General features: G+C 45.5%; 1 protein-coding gene and 1 long non-coding RNA gene across 3 annotated transcripts in view; one reads left to right on the top strand and one right to left on the bottom strand.

Moving 5' to 3' along the window:
* LOC127032291 (uncharacterized) overlaps positions 1-17,552 on the bottom strand; it is a 32,326-nt gene extending 14,774 nt beyond the window's left edge. For both annotated transcript variants that reach the window (XR_007768750.1, XR_007768751.1), the window contains exons 1-2: positions 17,463-17,552; positions 16,594-16,706 (exon numbers count right to left, since the gene is read on the bottom strand). This is a non-coding gene — a long non-coding RNA (uncharacterized LOC127032291). The remainder of the gene's footprint in view (positions 1-16,593; positions 16,707-17,462) is intronic.
* The window catches only part of LOC127032228 (myosin-3), a 65,399-nt gene extending 47,496 nt beyond the window's left edge, over positions 1-17,903 (top strand). The window contains 1 exon segment of the mRNA XM_050919345.1: positions 17,472-17,903. The gene's annotated coding sequence lies outside the window, so the exon portion shown is untranslated.
* Positions 17,904-19,640: the final 1,737 nt, after the last annotated feature.

Genomic DNA, 19,640 nt, shown 5'->3' with positions numbered 1-19,640 from the left:
ATATCTCCACAGTTTACCCTTCTACTGCACATCTTTAGGGACAAATTTCAAAAGTATCCTGTATAATTAGGGACTCAGGACAGTCAGGTTCAAATCTTGGCTCTGCCACAGGCTTTGTGTGTGATCTTGGGCAAGTCACTTAGGACTAGATTCAGAAGGGTACTTAGGTGCTTAACTCCCAGTTTTAGGCTCCACTGCGATGCACAAAACTCCTGTCAATCTCTGTTGGTGCTAAAGGCACTCAGAGCCTATATGTTCAGGCTAAAAGTTCCCTTGGTGCCTAGGAGTCTGTTTCTGTGCATGTGCCTGGACACCTGTCTCCTGCCTAAGCCTGAGAGTGATTCATGAAGAGAGGGAAGAGAGGTGTTTGGCTGCCTATTCTCCGTGTGGGGTCTGATCCAGGCTGAAGCTGGTTGCTGGATCAGGCCCCATTCAAAATCCAGCTGCCAGAGAAGGAGGTCGTGACAGCAGTGCCCACAGTATGTCTTTTATCTCAGTGGTTAGCACACTCATCTGGGATGTGTGGTACCCAGGTTCAGTTCCTTCTTAGGGGAGAAAGATTTTGAACACAGGTTTCCCTCCACTTAGGAGGGTGCTCTAACCACTGAGCTATGGGCTAGGCTGACATGGGGCACTTTCAGTCTCTCCTGTTAAAGCTGTCCCACTGTGGATAAATAATTAAATGATCAGTGGCATGCTCAGATACTATAGTGATGAGTAGCACTCTAGAAAAGTCAACAAATACTTTTCTCCATTACATTCCATCTCTCCTAAGGTATCACACTCTATAACCCCTGCATCGTCCTCAGCTGCTTGCACCGTTCAGAAATTCTTAGATTATAGTCCTGTTTCCTCTCGCTGTCTCTTAGCAAAGCTAGACAGTTCCATCCAGCCTCCCTGTGCTCCCCTGTGTGGCTTTTGAATATGCAAACAAGTGAGTGCACAACACTTGCAGGTGCCATTTTAGAAATTGGCCAAGGACAGCTGAAAATCCAGTCTTAATGTCTAAAAGGAATAAACAATGTTTCTCTCTTTCCAGGTAGAAATAGAAAGGGAAGCGTGAGCTTCCTATAGGACAAAAACAGGAAATATGCATAATGTATATTTCCCCTGTTGCTGACTGTTTGTAGCTGTCATGGGCTTGTCCCTTACACTTACAGAAAACAAAGTTCCCTTTGCTTACAGAGATGACTAGTTTCTTCTGTCTGTCTCTGCTGTTGTACATGTCTCAATAAAGCAGTTATTTACTGTTTGAGTTGCTCAAAACTGACCTCTGGGGAGAGTACAGATTTTTTTTATTTTTTTTTTGCATGCAGAATTCATTTCATTCCTTTACTTCTGCATCCCTCCACCAGAGAGCAGTGTAGGTGCAATCTGTGAGCAGAGAGCCATCACGGCTTTGGTTCCCACAAAAGTAGGGTGACCAGATGTCCCAATTTCATAGGGACAGTCCCAATTTTTGTGTCTTTTTCTTATATATGCTCCTATTACTCCCCACCTCCATCTCAATTTTTCACACTTGCTGTCTGGTCACCCTACACGAAAGACACTGTTATTGCCAGGAAGTTCCAAGATGATGCTATATGGTCATGTACCTAAAAGAGATTTATCAAAACTGCTGCTTAGCCTACCTGACTCCACAGTGTAGCATCACCTACAGCTGCATTTCTCATAGTGTGATCAGCAGAGCACATACAAGAACACAAACCTCACTGCTGTATGAAAGAGCAATGAAGAAATGGCTCTCTTTTGGGATTTCAGAGGTTTTCAGGAGTGAGAGGCCTAACAAGGCCAGGTGGCAAGTGGCAGAAATCTCAGGACATACTCCCTTTCCCATTAACCTTTAGAACAGAGGTTCTCAAACTGGGGGTCAGGACCCCTCAGGGGGTCATGAGGTTATTACATGGGGGGTTGCGAGCTGTCATCCTCTATCCTAAACCACGCTTTGCCTCCAGCATTTATAATGGTGTTAAATATATAAAAAGTGTTTTTAATTAATAAGGGGGGTTGCACTCAGAGGCTGGCTATGTGAAAGGGGTCATCAGTCCAAAAGTTTGAGAACCACTGCTTTAGAATGCCTGCCTTGCTGCTGGCAGCCCATAAAACCCATATGTGCCGTCACAGCTGCCTCTGCACTCTAGTTCCTTGGTTGGGAGTCAGAGTGGCTTTGTTATATCACTGTGTCTCCCTACAGTTGAGGTTTGCTAGTCTTAGACCTTCTACACCTTTAATGATTCTGTGAGTTAATGCAGGGATGCTGGAACAATTTTTGTAGTGGTGGTGCGGAGAGCCATTGAACCAAACGGTGAACCCTCTATATAATGGAAACCACTTCAGGATTGGGGTGCGGCAGCACCCCCTCACCCCTAGTTCTAGCACCTATGTTGTAATGTACTCTACCAGGGCAACACCTATAAACCACTCCAAATGCCAGCTGGTGCAGGGTGTGACTGCTGGGAATAAATACCTCTGCTGCCAAGGAACACCACTGGTTTCCTAGTGATCTCCTGGGACAGATGTTGGTCTGCATAGTGTTTAACCTGGAATCTGAGAACCATCACTCTCCCTCTCTCCTACCCCATGGGCTCTACTAGAGCGGGTCAAAACACAGAATTTCCATTCTGCAGGAAATTCTAACACTTTGAAACTTTCTTTCATCCCAAATTGGAGTGAAAAATCAGTTTTGAAATGTCCTGCTAAAGGACATCTCTGAAAAATGTAGGTAATATCAAAATGACCTTAGCAAATCAGTGTCGTCGTACTTTTGTTGGTCCCAGGTTATTAGAGAGACAAGGTGGGTGAAGTAATATATTTTATTGGACCACCTTCTGTTAGTGAGAGAGCCATGAATCCTATACATGCCTATCACAACATGTGGTGTACCTCATCCAGTGTGTTAACTGCCCTGATATGTAAGTGAAACCAGTCACTATGCTCTCCAATGAATTCACCTAAGAAACTGATAAAAGACAAAACCACCTTATCACCTGTGGGTGAACACTTTTCACAAAGTGATCACTGTGGGTGGTGAAGCACTGGAATGGGTTACCTAGGGAGGTGGTGAAATCTCCATCCTTAGAGGTTTTTAAGGCCTGGCTTGACAAAGCCCTGGCTGGGATAATTTAGTTGGTGTTGGTCCTGCTTTGAGCAGGGGATTGGACTAGATGACCTCCTGAAGTCTCTTCCAACCCTAATATTCTATGATTCTATGGTCCACTCCAAATAATTGATGAGGAGGTGTCAATACCAAAAGAGGGAAAGTTGCTTTTGTAGTGAGCCAGCCACTCCCAGTCCCTATGCAAGCCCAAATTAATGGTGTTAAATTCCACCACCTCCCTAGAAGCAGCAAAGAATCCTGTGGCACCTTATAGACTAACAGACATTTTGGAGCATGAGCTTTTGTGGGTGAATACCCATTTCGTCAGATGCATGTCCCTAGGTAACCCGTTTCAGTGCTTCACCACCCTCCTGGTGAAATACCACATCCAACCTGATTGAATTGGCCCTGTCAATACTGGTTCTCCACTTGCAAGGTAACTCCCTCCTCTTCATGGCTGTATGTTTAAAGAAACCTTATTGAGGGCGCAGGAACAAACCATTCTGATGTGCAGAAAGAATAGCAAATATTGCAGGTGATGAGTTTGGCTTAACAGAGAAATCCTCGGTGAGCTTAAACACAAAAAGGAAGCTTACAAGAAGTGGAAAATTGGACAGATGACTAGGGAAGAGAATAAAAATATTGCTCAAGCATGCAGGGGTGTAATCAGGAAGGCCAAAACACAATTGGAGTTGCAGCTAGCAAGGGATGTGAAGGATAACAAGAAGGGTTTTGACAGGTATGTTAACAACAAGAAGAAGGTCAGGGAAAGTGTGGGTCCCTTACTGAATGGGGGAGGCAACCTAGTGACAGATGATGTGGAAAAAGCTGAAGGACTCAATGCTTTTTTTGCCTCGGTCTTCACAGATAAGGTCAGCTCCCAGATTGCTGCACTGGGCAGCACAGTGTGGGGAGGAAGTGAGCAGCCCTGAATGGTGAAAGAACAGGTTCAGGACTATTTAGAAAAGCTGGACCTGCACAAGTCAATGGGGGCTGGATCTAATGCATCCAAAGGTGCTGAGGGAATTGGTTGATGTGTTTGCAGAGCCATTGCCATTATCTCTGAAAACTCCTGGCAATTGGGGGAGGTCCTGGACGATTAGAAAAAGGCAAATATAGTGCCCATCTTTAAAAAGGGAAGAAGGAGAATCTAGGGAACTACAGACTGGTCAGCCTCACCTCAATCCCCAGAAAAATCATGGAGCAGGGCCTCAAGGAATCCATTTTGAAGCACTTGGAGGAGAGGAAGGTGATTAGGAACAGTCAACATGGATTCTCCAAGGGCAAGTCATGCCTGACCAACCTGATTGCCTTCTGTGATGAGATAACTGGCTCTGTGGATATGGGGAAAGCGGTGAACTTGGTATATCTTGACTTTAGCCAAGCTTCGATACCATCTCCCACAGTATTCTTGCCAGCAAGTTAAAAACGTATGAATTGGATGAATGAAGTATAAGGTGGATAGAAAACTGGCTAGATTGTCAGGTTCAATGGGTAGTGATCAACAGTTCGATGTCTAGTTGGCAGCTGATATCAAGTGGAGTGCCCCAGGGGTTGGTCTTGAGGCCAGTTTTCTTCAACATCTTCATTAATGATCTGGATAATGGGATGGATTGCACCCTCAGAAAGTTTGTGGATGACACTAAGCTAGGGGGAGCGTTAGATGTACTGGAGGGTAGGGATAGGGTCCAGAGTGACCTAGACAAATTGGAGGATTGGGCTAAAAGAAATCTGATGAGGTTCAACAAGGACAAGTTCAGAGTCCTGAACGTAGGATGGAAGAATCCCATGCACTGCTACAGGCTGGGGACCAACAGGATAAGCAGCAGTTCTGCAGAAAAGGACCTGGGGATTACAGTGGATGAGAAGCTGGATATGAGTCAACAGTGTGCCCTTGTTGCCAAAAAGTCTAATGGCATATTGGGCTGCATTAATAGGAGCATTGCCAGCAGATCGAGAGAAGAGATTATTCTCCGCTATTCGGCACTGGTGAGGCCACATTTGGAGTATTGTGTCCAGTTTTGGGCTCCCCACTACAGAAAGGATGTGGGCAAATTGGAGACAGCCCAGTGGAAGGCAACAGAAATGATTAGGGGTTTGGGGCACATGACTTATGAGGAGAGGCTGAGGGAACTGGTCTTCTTTAGTCTGCAGAAGAGAAGAATGAGGGGGGATTTGTTAGCAGCCTTCAACTACCTGAAGGGGGGTTCCAAAGAGGATGGAGCTAGACAGTTCTCAGTGGTAGCAGATGACAGAACAAGAAGCAATGGTCTCAAGTTGCAGTGGGGGAAGTCTAGGTTGGATATTAGGAAAAAACTATTTCACTAGAAGGATGATGAAGCACTGGAATGGGTTACCTAGGGAAGTAGTGGAATCTCCATTCTTAGAGATTTTTAAGGCCCGGCTTGACAAAGCTCTAGCTGGGATGATTTAGTTGGATTTGGTCTTGCTTTGAGCAGAGGATTGGACTAGATGACTTCCTGAGATCTCTTCCAACCCCAATCTTCTATGATTCTATCAGTAAGACTGAAATTAGGAAACACATGAAAAATCTGGTACCATGGCCAGAAAGATCCACAATCCCAATTAAGCCCCATGAGAGTTGACCTTAAATTTACTGTGTGCATTTGTTTTGCAGTTTATTAAGCAAGCCTCTGTCACAGAGCCCCTGTGTGTTAGAAGCCCAACTATACACAGATGAGAAAAGGCTTCTGTTAGAGGGGATGGACCAAGAAAAAGTCAGAATAGAGAGAAGCACAGAAACAGTTGCTAGCCTGGCTGCCAGGACCATTAGGCACCGGAACATGCTTTAGTGAGTCTTTTAAATAATGCTTTATAAATCCTACACAGTATTCTGCTGGGTGAAGGTTTTACTGTAGATGCTTGAGGATGCACCATCATACTGAGCTAGCAGAGGCCTAATAACTCAGATGTGCTGAGCTGAATTGGCCCTTAGGCCCCAGGCAAGTTGCAGAGTTTTCATTTGGGTGACACACTATAGTGTATAAAATAATCATTTAAAGTAGGAAACTTTGCAAATTGCACCCCAGATACAGATAATGCAATTCCCTGAGGGCATAGGGACCATGTTGTGCTGCTTTCATAGATGTTCCAGAATGATGCAGTCTCAAGCATCTATGTCAAAGTTGGCAGCAGCTAAAGGACTTTATTATAGGGCCTATAAATAATTATTTTAAATGGATTCTAATGCTTGTGCCTGTGTTTACTGTTTCTCAAAACCAGGTTCCTGTGGAGAATTCAGCAGATGGTCCAATGCTTAGCTCTCTTTTTCTTTGTGGGTTCCATATAAGTGGCGCTATATCAGATTATGCAATAGTCTCCCAGGAAAAATGCTGGACAGACTTGGGCTATTTGAATGAAAAATGGAGAAAGCGCTAGCAAAAGTACAATAGGTGGCAGGAGGAGGGACTAGCTGACCTGACAGATCTTTTCTGTCTCTTTTCTTTGGGATAGTTTAGTTTCAGAGTGTGACCTACATTTACACTGTGTTCCAAATACATTAAATAATATGGCCACTAGTTATAGCATAATTCCAGAGGTTTTGTTGTAATGTAACAAAGGGAGCAAAAAAGTAGCTAAGAATCCCTGAGCGCAGAGCTGGGCAGATACAATCAGTCAGCATTTGCCTGCAGCACAAGCAAAGTCTTGTGGACTTGAGGCTTTGACTTCCATGTAAATTCACAGACTTATGTACTAGCTTCTAACTCCTGCAGAGGTGGGAGGACTCAGCTCACCAGCACATCTCCTGACCCTGCTAGCCATACACCTAGAAAGGAAGCCAAATCAGGGCCTGCTTTGTTCCCTTCTGGCTGGTTGGGGCAGGGCACTATGCTTTCTTGGGGCTCCATTGCAGACTCGTTATCAACAATGCTTGTGCCATTCTTAACTTGCTTTACAAAGCCATGATCAGGTCTGTGCAAAAAGGAGCATGTTGGGAATGGATGAACAATGGTGAGGGGAGGTCGCTGTGCTCGGAGGGGCTTGGACGGTGGCCTGCTTGAAGCAGGATCTGGCCTGTGTTCTCAGACTCTGCAAAGGGCTAGCTTTAGGGCTAAAAATAACTGTCCCTTGCAAGACTCCTGAGCTGGCTCATGTCTGTTTATGCTGGTGACACTGTTCTCCTAATAAACATGGAAGACATTCCGCAGAGGCTAGATTGCCTCCTGTATCACACTGAAATGTACCATGATGTCAAGATGTTGGCAACTATGTCATGCCCTAAAATGGCAGATTCTATTCTTATCTTAGAAAGAGTTACAAGTTAACAGTTCCTTCCCCATCTGAAATGATGGTGTAAATTAGCAACAGGCTTGGTTGTGCTTGCACTCCCCTAACTGTAAATCAGGAGTGACCCCTCTGAAGTCAAAGGAATTACACCCACTGTCGGTGCAGAATCTGGCGAGGACTCTATCCGTGCTCTCTTCCATGTGCTCACAAAACTGAGAGCTGTGTATTCCCTTCAAGGAGAGAAGAGCTACCCAAATATTTGTGACAGCTGATCATAGAAATAATAGAAATGTAGGGCTGAAATGGACCTCGACAGGTCATATAGTCCAGTCCTCTGCACTATGGTAAGACTATTATCCAGACCAGTGTTTCTAAGTCTTTTTGATACCAGGGACCAGCTTGCTGCCTTCTTAAACTGTGTCAGGGAGATCTCAAGGACTGGCACTGGTCCCTGGACCAGGTGTTGAGAAACACTGATCTTTAGATATCAGAGGGGTAGCCCTGTTAGTCTGGATCTGTAAAAGCAGCAAAGAGTCCTGTGGCACCTTATAGACTAACAGACGTATTGGAGCATGAGCTTTCGTGAGTGAATACCCTCTTCGTCGGATCCATCCAACGAAGTGGGTATTCACCCACGAAAGCTCATGCTCCAATACGTCTGTTAGTCTATAAGGTGCCACAGAACTCTTTGATCTTTAAATAGTGACATCTTGTGGTCAGAAAGATTGACAGCAAGGTTTTAGTTTTCTTTTCCTTTTCCCATCCCCTAACAAGGCCGAGATGAGGGGAAGCCGGTACAAACTACAGGGTCTGGCAGTCCAGAAAGGGGCCCAGGAATAGAGGTAATGGTGACAGGAAAGATGCAGCTGACGAAGTGGGTATTCACCCACAAAAACTCATGCTGCAATATGTTTGTTAGTCTATAAGGTGCCACAGAACTCTTTGCCGCTCTTACAGATCCAGACTAACACGGCTACCCCTCTGATAGGTGACAGGAAAGTGGGGGTGGGAGCAAGGATGGAGGTAATAGTGACAGGAAGGTTTGGGGTGGGAGGGAGGATGCAAATAACAGAGATAGGAAAATAGGGTGAGAGGGAAGACACGGGTAATGGTGACAGGAAGGTGTGTGGTGGGAGGGAGGACGCAGGTAATGGTGATAGGCAGGTTGAAGGTGAGAAGCAGGATGCAAGTAATGGTGACAGGAAGGTGGGGAGTGGGAAGGAGGATGCAGGTAAGGGTCACAGGAAGATTGGGGTGGGAGGGAGGATGTGGTAATGGTTACAGGAAGGTGGGGGTGGGAAGGTGGATGCAGATAACTGTGATAGGAAGGTGGGGGTGGGATAGAGGATGTAGGTATCAGTGACAGGAAGTTGGAGAGTGGAAAGGAGGATGCAGGCAACAATGACAGGATGGTGCGGGGTGGGGAGGTGGATGCAGGTAATGGTGACAGGAGTGTGTGGGAAGGAAGATGTGAGTAATGGTGATGGAAAGGTGGGGAGTGGGAGGAAGGATGCAGGTAATGGTGACAGGAAGGTGGGGGGTGGGAGGGAAGATCCAAGTAATGGTGACAGGAAGGTGGGATGTTAGAAGGAGGATGCGAGTATTAGTGACAGGAAGGTGGGGGTGGGAAGGTGGATGCAGGTAGCAGTGACAGAAAGGAGTGTGTGGGAGAGAAGATGCAGGTAACAGTGATAGGAAGGTGGGAGTGGGCGGGAGGATGCAGGTAACAAGCTGGATGTAGGTAAGGGTGATAGGAAGGTGAGGGGTTGGAGGGAAGATGCAGGTAATGGTGACAGGAAGGTGGGGGTGGGAGGGAGGATCCAAGCACAGGTGACAGCAAGGTGGGAGGTTAGAAGGAGGATGCAGGTGATGGTGACAGGAAGGTGGATGTGGGAAGGTGGATGCAGGTAACGGTGACAGGAAAGTGGAGGGTAGGAGGGAGGATGCGGATAATGGTGACAGGAAGGTATGGCATTAGATGGAGGATACAGGTAATGTGACAGGGAGGTGAGGGGTGGGAGGGCGGATGCGGATAATGGTGACAGGAAGGTGTGGTGATAGATGGAGGATGCAGGTAATATGACAGGGAGGTGGGGGGATGGGAGGGTGGATGCAGATAACAGTGACAGGGAAGTGGGAGGGAGGATCCAAATACTGGTGACAGGAAGGTGTGGCGTTAGATGGAAGATGCAGGCAATGTGACAGGGAGGTGGAGGTGGGAGGGTGGATGCAGGTAACAATCTGGATGTAGGTAAGAGTGATAGGAAGATGAGGGGTTGGAGAGAGCATGCAGTTAACAGTGACAGGAAGGTGGGAGTGGGAAGGTGTATGCAGGTAGAGGTGACAGAAAGGAGTGTGTGGGAGAGAAAATGCAGGTAACAGTGATAGGAAGGTGGGAGTAGGAGGAAAGATGTAGGTAACAAGCTGGATGTAGGTAAGGGTGATAGGAAAGTGAGGGGTTGGAGGGAGGATGCAGGTAATGGTGACAGGGAGGTGGGGGGGTGGGAGAGAGGATCCAGGTAACGGTTACAGGAAGGTGGGAGGTAGGAGGGAGGACATGTATAATGGTGATAGGAAGGTCTGGCGTTAGATGGAGGATACAGGTAATGTGACAGGGTGGTGGGAGGTCGGAGGGAGAATGTGGGTAATGGTGACAGGAAGGTGGGAGTTAGGAGGGAAGATGTGAGTAACAGTGACAGGGAGGTAGGAGGGAGGACACAGGTACCGGTGACAGGAAGGTGGGAGGAGGATGCAGGAAATTGTAACAGGAATGGATGTAGGGTGATGAGAAGAATTGTTTCATGGGCTTAGTATCAGGAGAATTTGTATTGAGGGCTATTTTTAAGGCAGAAATATAAGACTGTATTAGTGATGAGACACTCCTAAGGGCTCGACAGCATAATTTATCCAGGAGGAAATAATAATTCTAGCATGAAGAGGGCTGCAGAGAGTGGGTGCTGACTACATTCTAATGTGATAATTATGTCACATTTTAGTGAGGTGCCTCAAAAACCAATCTCAGGATCACCTTGAATCCTTTTATATCATGATACTGCCTATAGACCCCCACAGTGCCAACTCTTACCTGAACACTAAGTACATGTTAGCAGGGATGCACTGTGCAGTATCAGCCTTTGCTGGCTGCACTTCTCCAGCATCGCTTTGATCTTATTCTGTTATTAAACTCTCAACAAAGGAGCATTTCATTGACTAAATCCAGGGTTTTCCGGGTGCACCAGACTCCCCATTCATAATGCCTGATCCTAGCTGCCTACATGCTAAGGAGACGCTACTCCGTTCTTTGGGATCACTGGAGACCTAGCTGCCCAACACCCCCAATGAGGCAATAAGATAGTCATAAGAACAGAATACTGACCCAATACTGGGTCAGGCCAAAGGTCCATCTAGCCCGGTATCCTGTCTACTGACAGTGGCCAATCCCAGGTGCCCCAGAGGAAATTAACAGAACAAGTAATCATCAAGTGATCTATCCCCTGTCTCCCATTCTCAGCTTCTGGCAAACAGAGGCTAGGGACACCATCCCTGCCCATCCTGGCTAATAGCCATTGATGGACCTATCCTCCATGAATTTATCTAGTTCTTTTTTGAATCCTGTTATAATCTTGACCTTCACAAAATCCTCTGGCAAGGAGCTCCACAGGTTGACTGTGCATTGTTTAAAGAAATATTTCCTTTTGTTTGTTTTAAACTTGCTGCCTATTAATTTCATTTGGTGATCCCTAGTTCTTGTGTTATGAGGATTAAATAACATTTCCTTATTTACTTTCTCCAGTGCTGGAGCATTTTTAGTTTTAAATACATAATGGCTGATGTACAAGTCTGTTTGCTTCAAAAAACTAAGATAGCACCATCCCTAGGTAGGCTCAAATCACCAACCTATTTGTTATTAGCTGAATGACCCTAGTAATTGCATCACCGAGACAGCTATCACATAAATAATAGTAATAAAGTGCCTTTTGATGTGATGCAGTATAACAACAGCAGCAGCACCAAAAATGCACTCCAATGTTTTTGGCCATCTCCAAGATGCAGGTTTGGAATAACTTGTGAACCCTCAGCAGGGCTTTCAGTGAGAACTAGATGTTGCTGAAGGTCACAAAGCCTTCTTTGACAAAGCTTTTTCACCATAACAAAAATTGCACTCACAACACTAACACCTTTCTTCCCCACAAAAACCTGACCAACAGAAAAATCTCTCCCAAAACACTACCCAACCAACCAGCCAAAGAAAATCACAACTCTACCACAAGCAGAGTTTTCATTCCGTGAAGAGAGAAGAGCCAAAGACTATCAAGTTCATAAAGGACTTCACTATTTCTAATTGATTTTATGTGGAAGGTGCTCAGATGTGACAGTGCTGGGTGGGAGTTCAGAACCCTGCAGACAGATAGATGTCATGGGTTTGTGCCCCCCTTCTTTCTGTCCTAAGCCATCTCATGCAGACCATTCTCTTCATCAAGCAAATGTTTCCCTATAGAAAATGTTGCCTTGTGCTGGGTGGTGATATCCCCCTAAGGATCTGCTATGTTGGTCAAAGCCTAGATTAGTCTGCACTTTTTATCCCTTGGTTGGTGGCCTTCAGTGAGCAGTGGAAGTGCAAAGAGAATGTTGCACCCTGAGTCTGCAGTTTCTGTAACAGATACGTAAGGCCTTTTGCAATGGCTTTTTAGTTAGTGTTGTGAAACTCAGCATGGCAGCACCTAACTTTTAGGCACCTAGAAAATCATAGGAACGCACTGCAATTCACAAAGCCTGAGTTAGGAGCCTGGGTTCCCTATGCAATGCATAGGGAGAGATGCTGTGCCTTAGATTGACATTCACAACAGCCACACTAGGCAGGAAGCTACCTAGGCTAGCCAATAGGAGATGCCGATGAGAAGGATGTGTGCTAAGCCCCACCTCTCAGGAAGGCCAGGGTGCAGGGAGGTGCCACTGTCTGCTAGTGATTTGCAAATGAGAATGACTCTCTTGGAGTCAGGTAGCTTAGGCTGTGAGACTAACCTAGGGAGCTGTCTAGCTCCACACAAAACATCTGGAGGAGGAACCCACTTTATAACATTTGACTCATGGTTAGCATGCTCACCTGGTGTCTAGGAAACCCAGGTTCAATTCCCTTCTCTGCTGAAGGAGAGACAGGATTGTAACAGGGGCTCGCAGGAGCATGTGCTAACCACGGAGCTATGAGATAGCAATCTCTCCTGTTGAAGCAGTTCACTGGGGATAAACAATTAAAGAGTCAGTGGAGCAACAGACTGGCCTATTGGTTCCCCACATCCTACTTGGGGACCCTAACCACCAGGCTACAGAGTTATTTCCCCCTTCGCTGGCCCAGTGATGCTTCCATCATTTATCCACAGTGGAATCACTTCAACAGGAGGGATTGAGGGAGCTCCCACATCAGAGTGTCCCACAGCTCAGTGGTTTGAGCACTCACCTCAGAGGTGTAGGTGATCCCTGTTCAAATCCTTTCTCCTTTTCTGACATGGGGGTAACTGAACATGGGTCCCCCACATCCCCAGTGAGTGCTCTAACCGCTGGGCTAAAAGTTAGAGGGCAGCTGGTGCCTCCTCCTCCTTCTTTAGATAGATTCTGAAGGGGACCTGACCAAGTCAGCAGTCTCTGAGGACAAAGGTCACGGTGGATTCTTCATCAGTGCAACTTTTAAATCAACATTGGCTGTTGTTCTAAACAATCTGCTCTAATTCAGGAGTTCCCAACCTTTTCTGAATCATGCTCCACTTTAGTAATTTTTTTTAACGTGGAGCTCCCCACCCCAATGCCTGCTTACAATAGCGAGAAGGATATTGCCACCTAGCATTGCTGATGTATTTGTTCAAGAGCTACCAGGCCAATTACTCAGAATACAGGTCAAGTTGTATTATTAAAATACCCCTTACTTGTATTAGTGCTGGACTCCAAGTAACGGGAGAATTTACCACTTCCCTTGATAGTCTGTTTGATGGTTAATTACATTTACTGTTAAAAATTTGCATCTTATTTCCAGTGTACACTTTGGTGACTTCAACTTCCTGTCAATGGATTGTGCCGTAGTGTCTGTTAGATTAAAGATCCTTCTAGTGTCAGATATCATCTTCCTATGTGGTACTTATAAACCATGGTCAACTTGTCCCTTAAATTTCTCTTTTATCAACTAAATGGATTACATTTCTTTAGCTTCTTATTGTAAGACATGTTTTCCATACCTTGAAATTACATTAGATTTAGCTTTCATCTCTAGCTGTGAAATTTGTAGGGCTGCTACTGAACTTGCTGTGATGTGTGGTGTATTTAGATGTTTAACTATAAGGCTATTTTCTGTGAACTCCACTTTAAGTATACACACTAGCTGGTCTGTAGGGACGCTACCCACTGGCTGCTATAACAGAGTGAGTCACACACACTGTGCTCTCTCACAGAGACTTTATACAAGTTTTTTCTTGCTTTGTTGTTTCCCCTGAATCTAAAAGAAGACTAATCCTCTTGGAATGTACAGGTTTGCTTTTTGGCTAAGGAAAAACATAGCAAAAAGAAGGCAATGATGAAGTTCACATCTATTTAGACACCGGTGACAATATTTGACAGCCAGATCTCGATCCTGAATGGTACCAGTGTTCCTGTTTGTGGGAGCCTGTAAATGTCTCACCATGTCTGATAATCCCAAATAATAGAGATGTTTTGTTCCCAGGGAATGTTAATCTTGGAGTGTTCTGTATGTGTTGCTGTAGTGAATCTGTAAAAATTCCTAGTAAGGAAATTGTTCTCATTTCAGGACTATATTTATTTAATTCGTTGAATACAAAAGATACTGATTTCAGTTTGCGGAATATATTTTAAAACATTAATTTATGTTAACTTTGGATAAAGTTTCAGTGACCATCTGGAGTTGATGAACTGACAGGCATGTGACTTAACTTTTAAATGATCTTGAAATCTGCTTGGAAAAAATGTAGGCTCTCTTATTTTTCAGAATGTGATTGTTTTAGAAGAAATTCATTCTAATATTTAACTTGGAAAATATAAACATTGTAGTTTTACTAACTTTAGCTAAAAATCTCAGTCAAGGTATTTTATGCTAAATGTCATCTTTAGAAAATTCACACTAGTCCCATGTGTTTTGCTGTGCTAAACTGGTTGTGCCATTGAATGGAGGATCTCATAAAGCATGATGGATTATCAGGATCAAAGTGAAACATTAATGAGAGGGGAATGGAAAATTAATTTCTCCTCAGTTTGTGATTTGCTGCCATACATGGAGGACAAGAGTCACTTTGCATAAACACACTATTTCTGGACTCAGGCTGTGCGTCAGCTGGTAAGTGCTGATGCAAAGGTAACTGATATTGAGAAAACATTGGTCCATAATGGCCATAAAGGAACATCACTGGGAGAAGGTTTAAAATAGATGCAGCTAATATGCTGCACCCAAAGCTGCTGCCCCATTTGCACTGCAGAGGCTTTTAAACAGTATCAGGAAGAAAGAGTGGTGTGTATTTACTGATGCACCAAAGCATCATTCCCACTAATATCACCAGAATTTCACAAAATGCCCCCTGGACTGCAGAAAGACCTTTTCCTTCAGAGGCTTCCAGTCTACAAAGCCAAATCCAATTATTCAGTTCTCCATACGCTACCTAAACAATGTGCTAGTACCTCAGCAAACCTACCTGCTGCAAGAGCTGATTTCTCTCTCATGCATAAAAAAAAGAAAGGCAGGCAGGCAGGCAGGCTTGTCAAGCCTTTGAAGTCTGACTTTAGAGTTGTCCCTACTCATATTTGGTAGCATTCACACATGTGAGTAGTCCCTTTGAAGTCAATAGGGATACTGATATGAGTGAATGCTATTCAGTATAAGACGAGATTACTGAATCATGTCCCTAATGGGCAAAGTTGAAGGGCAAAACGTGTGACTGAGAGAGCCCAGTAACCTAGAGGAATCTTTGGGAACATCTGCCCATGGGGTCCTCTACATCTGGGCAAGTGGATCCATCTGGGTCTTTGACTATACTGTCTTTCTGACCCTTTATTTTGTGTCCATCACCTGCCTTCAGATGACTGGTGTGTTTGGAAACAAATGTGGTTTCTCCGGGCATTCAAGGGCTTAAAGTTGGGTATACAGCACCCAATACCTAATTTTCTTTTTGTAGCTCCAAGCAACAAACAATCCAAGGGGCCTAGCCAGGGGAGAACCACGGGCAGAAACTAATAAAATGAGATGCATCCTGCCAATGAAACACTGGAACAATTTACCAAGGGCTCTGGTGGATTTCCCATTACTGGCAATTTTTCAATCAAGATTAGCTATTTTTCTAAAAGATCTGCTTTACTTCAGAAAGGAATTATTTTGGGGAAGTTCTATGGCCTATAGGGAGTCAGACTAGATAATCACAATGGTTCCTTCTGGCCTTGGAAACTATGAATCTGTGCAACATCTTTCATGAATTGGGAGGCTATGCAAAGTGTGGCCTCAAATGGAATATTAAACTCAGTACTAGGCACAGCCTTCCAGAAAGATTGTGATAAACTGGAGGGAACTCTGAAGAGAGCAAAGCCAGAGGGACTGATTTAGAGGGAAAGAGAGAAATCTGTCCAGCTTGGCAAAGCGATGGCTAACTGGCATGGGCATTAAATTCTGTGGTGATACAATGAGTATAATGATGTGAAGTTAAATAAGGAAACATTTAAGCTGAATACCAGGAGATGCTGCCTGTCAGCGTGAAGTATGAGGCTGTGGATGAGTCTCCCAGGGAAGTGATAGGGGCCCCATTGCTTGAAACTGTAAAAACTAGACTGTAGCAAACATTAAAAAATATACATTAAAAAATATAATATATAATATATAGGGTCCAATCTACTCTGCCACTTGGGAAGTGGCCTAGTAGTATAACAGGTATTTTCCCTCTATGATTCACTGTGGCCAAGTGTATGTTACAGGCTTGGATAAGTTACAGTGTAGGTATACAATCCATTAACAGCATCCACAGTCAGACATCAAAGCTGCACTAAGCTTTCTTCATCCTGGGATTTCTTTCCTTATGTCCCAGATGGAGTGTCAGGGAAGGAACCTGTCACCTACTCACTCTTTTTCTAGAAATCAGTTGCTAGCAGCTGCTGTTGCTAATATTATACTCCTAGCCTCCTTTACTCTCCTTGTCACTTCACTGTCTCTCTCCTTCTTCCTTCTTCTCCTTGACTGCACTCCCTTTCCTACCCATAGGCTTCTCACTCACCTGTTCTGTAACTGGAGCCCATCAGCTGTTCTGCTGTTTGATGAGAAGGGCATTTTGGAACTTCATCCTCTTCTGCTAGGACTCACTGCCCAGATAGCTTTCTCTGGTGTTTACTATACAGATAGGAGAAGTTTGATTAACCAGGAAACTCTGATGCATGATTAAGAGCTGCCACCCCTAAAATCCCTGTTAGCTGGGTTTTTTACCGCCTCTCTACTGTTCAGAAAGTTGCTGGGCCCCTCCTGGCATTTCACTCTTTCCCACTCTATGGCTTCCAGAGGGAAACCTCTCAGAGGTCATAACTGAAAACAGAAGACATCACTCCCCTGAAAAATCCCTCATCCGTCTGGCTGTGTGGCCAAGGCAGAGCGCTCACGGCCCTTTCCTGGGAGAGCGCAGGGCCAGGGGCAGAATTAGAAGAGAAGGCAGCCATGTCAGTCTCTTGCATGCCCACTCATTTGACACAAGCAAGGGTTCAACAGCTAAACTCTCCATGGGATTACATTTAGCCTCAGAACCCTTAGCTTTCATGCACTATAAGCCAGAGCAATGGCTGGCCCAAATTGCCCTTCAGTCAGGATAATTAGTTCAAGTCTGTTGTCAGTTATGAGCATCAATTTGTTGTCCTCTGAAATCAGTTAATGTTTCCAGCTCTGCTCTTGCCCCACCAGCATGGGACTCTACTCATAATGGTAGATCAGAGCCCTCAAGGACATTTCTTAACTAGACAATACAGTATTCTGGCAGCAGACAGAATAGGTTAGTGCTGCATGGAATACACAAATCACTCTTTTTATTATGACTTAATCTGACTCAGGACATTTTAGCAGCATAAATAAAGGCTTTTAGTATGGAAAATGTATTCTTACCACCTCCAGGGTCCAGTGCCCAGCAGTGTCTTAGCAGAAGTGTAGAGGTTGAGACGTTTTGCCGGCAGGATTACCATGCCAACATTTCTGCTTGTTTTATGCCAAGATTCCTGGTAGCTCTAATTTTACAGGGAGAGCAGCAGAAATGCTGCTGCAATCTGAGGCTGTGTATTCCTCTTCACACTCTCCATAGGGGAACTGGAGGGCAAAGAAATCTCTCCAGGCATGCCCTACTAATGTTGACAGCATGGCAGACAGCAGCATTTGCAAGCTGAAAATCCCACAGGGAATGTTTTTAGAAAATAATTAATGTACCAGCTAAGCCAGAAGCAGTACAAAATCTGGCCAGCGTCTCAGAGTTTCACTGGAAACCTTGGAAGGTTCTGCTCTGTTTTCGGTGATGTTTTAGTAAATGCCAATAAAGGGGTTGATGCTGTCCCAGCCTCTGCTCTTACTGGATGATGGTTTTATTTGTGTATTTGGAAAGCAACATGTACTGATCCCATTGCTCATGACGAGGGATAATTCCATTGATTTCACTGGCATAAAATACTGCTTCATATCAGGAAGGCTAGCAAAAGCAGGCCCAAATGAGTCAAAGTTCAGACTTTTTGTAGCTTGGTTTCACTGGGAAGTTCATGTTGCAGGGTCAGTGTCAAAGCACTGAAACAAAACAATTGTTTTAAACAGAATTAAATATAATACATTTAAAATCCAAGATCTTTGTCAAGGTGGAAGCGGTGATTTGGATCCAGGGTCAGGTTACATGTGTTTAAAAGTGATTCCTGATAAACATTACCTCGAATTGGGACAGCCTGGCCTGGGGTGAGGCTGCCACTCGGTGACCTAGACCCTCTGTACACAGTCTGATGTGCTACTGATTTTCTCTTACAGAGAAGCCTGAACCAGAATGCCCAATATGTATCCCTCTGAACACTGGGAAAATACAGACCCCGTTCCAAGAACTCTCTGTAATGAGACTGAACTAAAAGTGGTTCCACTGAAGCTGTGCTAAAGCCATTGAGGATTCTAGTGCTGATGAGGCTGTGGTAGCTGGACTCCTTTTTACTCTTGCCTCCTGTAGGCTTTCTGTTAACTAGGAGTAACTAAAGTGGTGGTAACACAAGTCTGGCTGCCAGAGAATTGTCTTCACTGGGGCTCCCACTGGCTTAATGACAGTTCATTTGAACCAATATGAGGATCTGTGGGACTTTTTGTAAGCTTCCCAGTGTAGCCCGAGCCTTACAGAGCTTCTCCTGCCTTTGCCCCAAATAGGAGATGACCCAAGGGAAACAGAAGCTGCTACACTCCCCTCATCAAGTTAGGAAGGGACTCTGCCAAAAGGCAAACAGGGGTTTATAACTGGCTCAGCAGGGAAAGTTCATGATCTCAGTTCACAGAGAGCTGATTCCGATGCCTTTACTCATGCTGGGTAACATCTTTCTCCACAAGTAGCCCCAGTGAGTGTAGTACTTTAGAAAGAGTAAGGGTATGTCTACATCTACAATTTTGCAGCGCTGGTTGTTACAGCTGTATTAGTACAGCTGTATAGGGCCAGCGCTACAGAGTGGCCACACTTACAGCAACCAGCGCTGCAAGTGGTGTTAGATGTGGCCACACTGCAGCGCTGTTGGGCGGCTTGCAGGGGGGTTCGGGGAACGCGAGAGCAAACCGCGGGGAAGCAGGTCTCCTTCCCCGCGGTGTGCTCTCGCGTTCCCCGAACCCCCCTGCAAGCAGGTCTCCTTCCCCGCGGTTTGCTCTCGCGTTCCCCAAACCCCCCCGCAAGCAGGTCTCCTTCCCCGCGATTTGCTCTCACGTTCCCCGAACCCCCCTGCAAGCAGGTCTCCTTCCCCGCGGTTTGCTCCGGTGTTCCCCGAACCCCCCCGCAAGCAGGTCTCCTTCCCAGCGGTGTGCTCTCGCGTTCCCCGAACCCCCCCGCAAGCAGGTCTCCTTCCCCGCGGTTTGCTCTCGCGTTCCCCGAACCCCCCTGCAAGCAGGTCTCCTTCCCCGCGGTTTGCAGGGGGGTTCGGGGAACGCGAGAGCAAACCACGGGGAAGGAGACCTGCTTGCGGGGGGGTTCGGGGAACGCGAGAGCACACCGCGGGGAAAGAGACCTGCTTGCGGGGGGGTTCGGGGAACGCGAGAGCACACCGCGGGGAAGGAGACCTGCTTGCAGGG

The sequence above is a fragment of the Gopherus flavomarginatus genome, chromosome 12 (assembly GCF_025201925.1).
Source record: "Gopherus flavomarginatus isolate rGopFla2 chromosome 12, rGopFla2.mat.asm, whole genome shotgun sequence".
Classification (NCBI taxonomy): Eukaryota; Metazoa; Chordata; order Testudines; family Testudinidae; genus Gopherus; species Gopherus flavomarginatus.
This window is presented reverse-complemented; position numbering and strand designations above follow the sequence as displayed.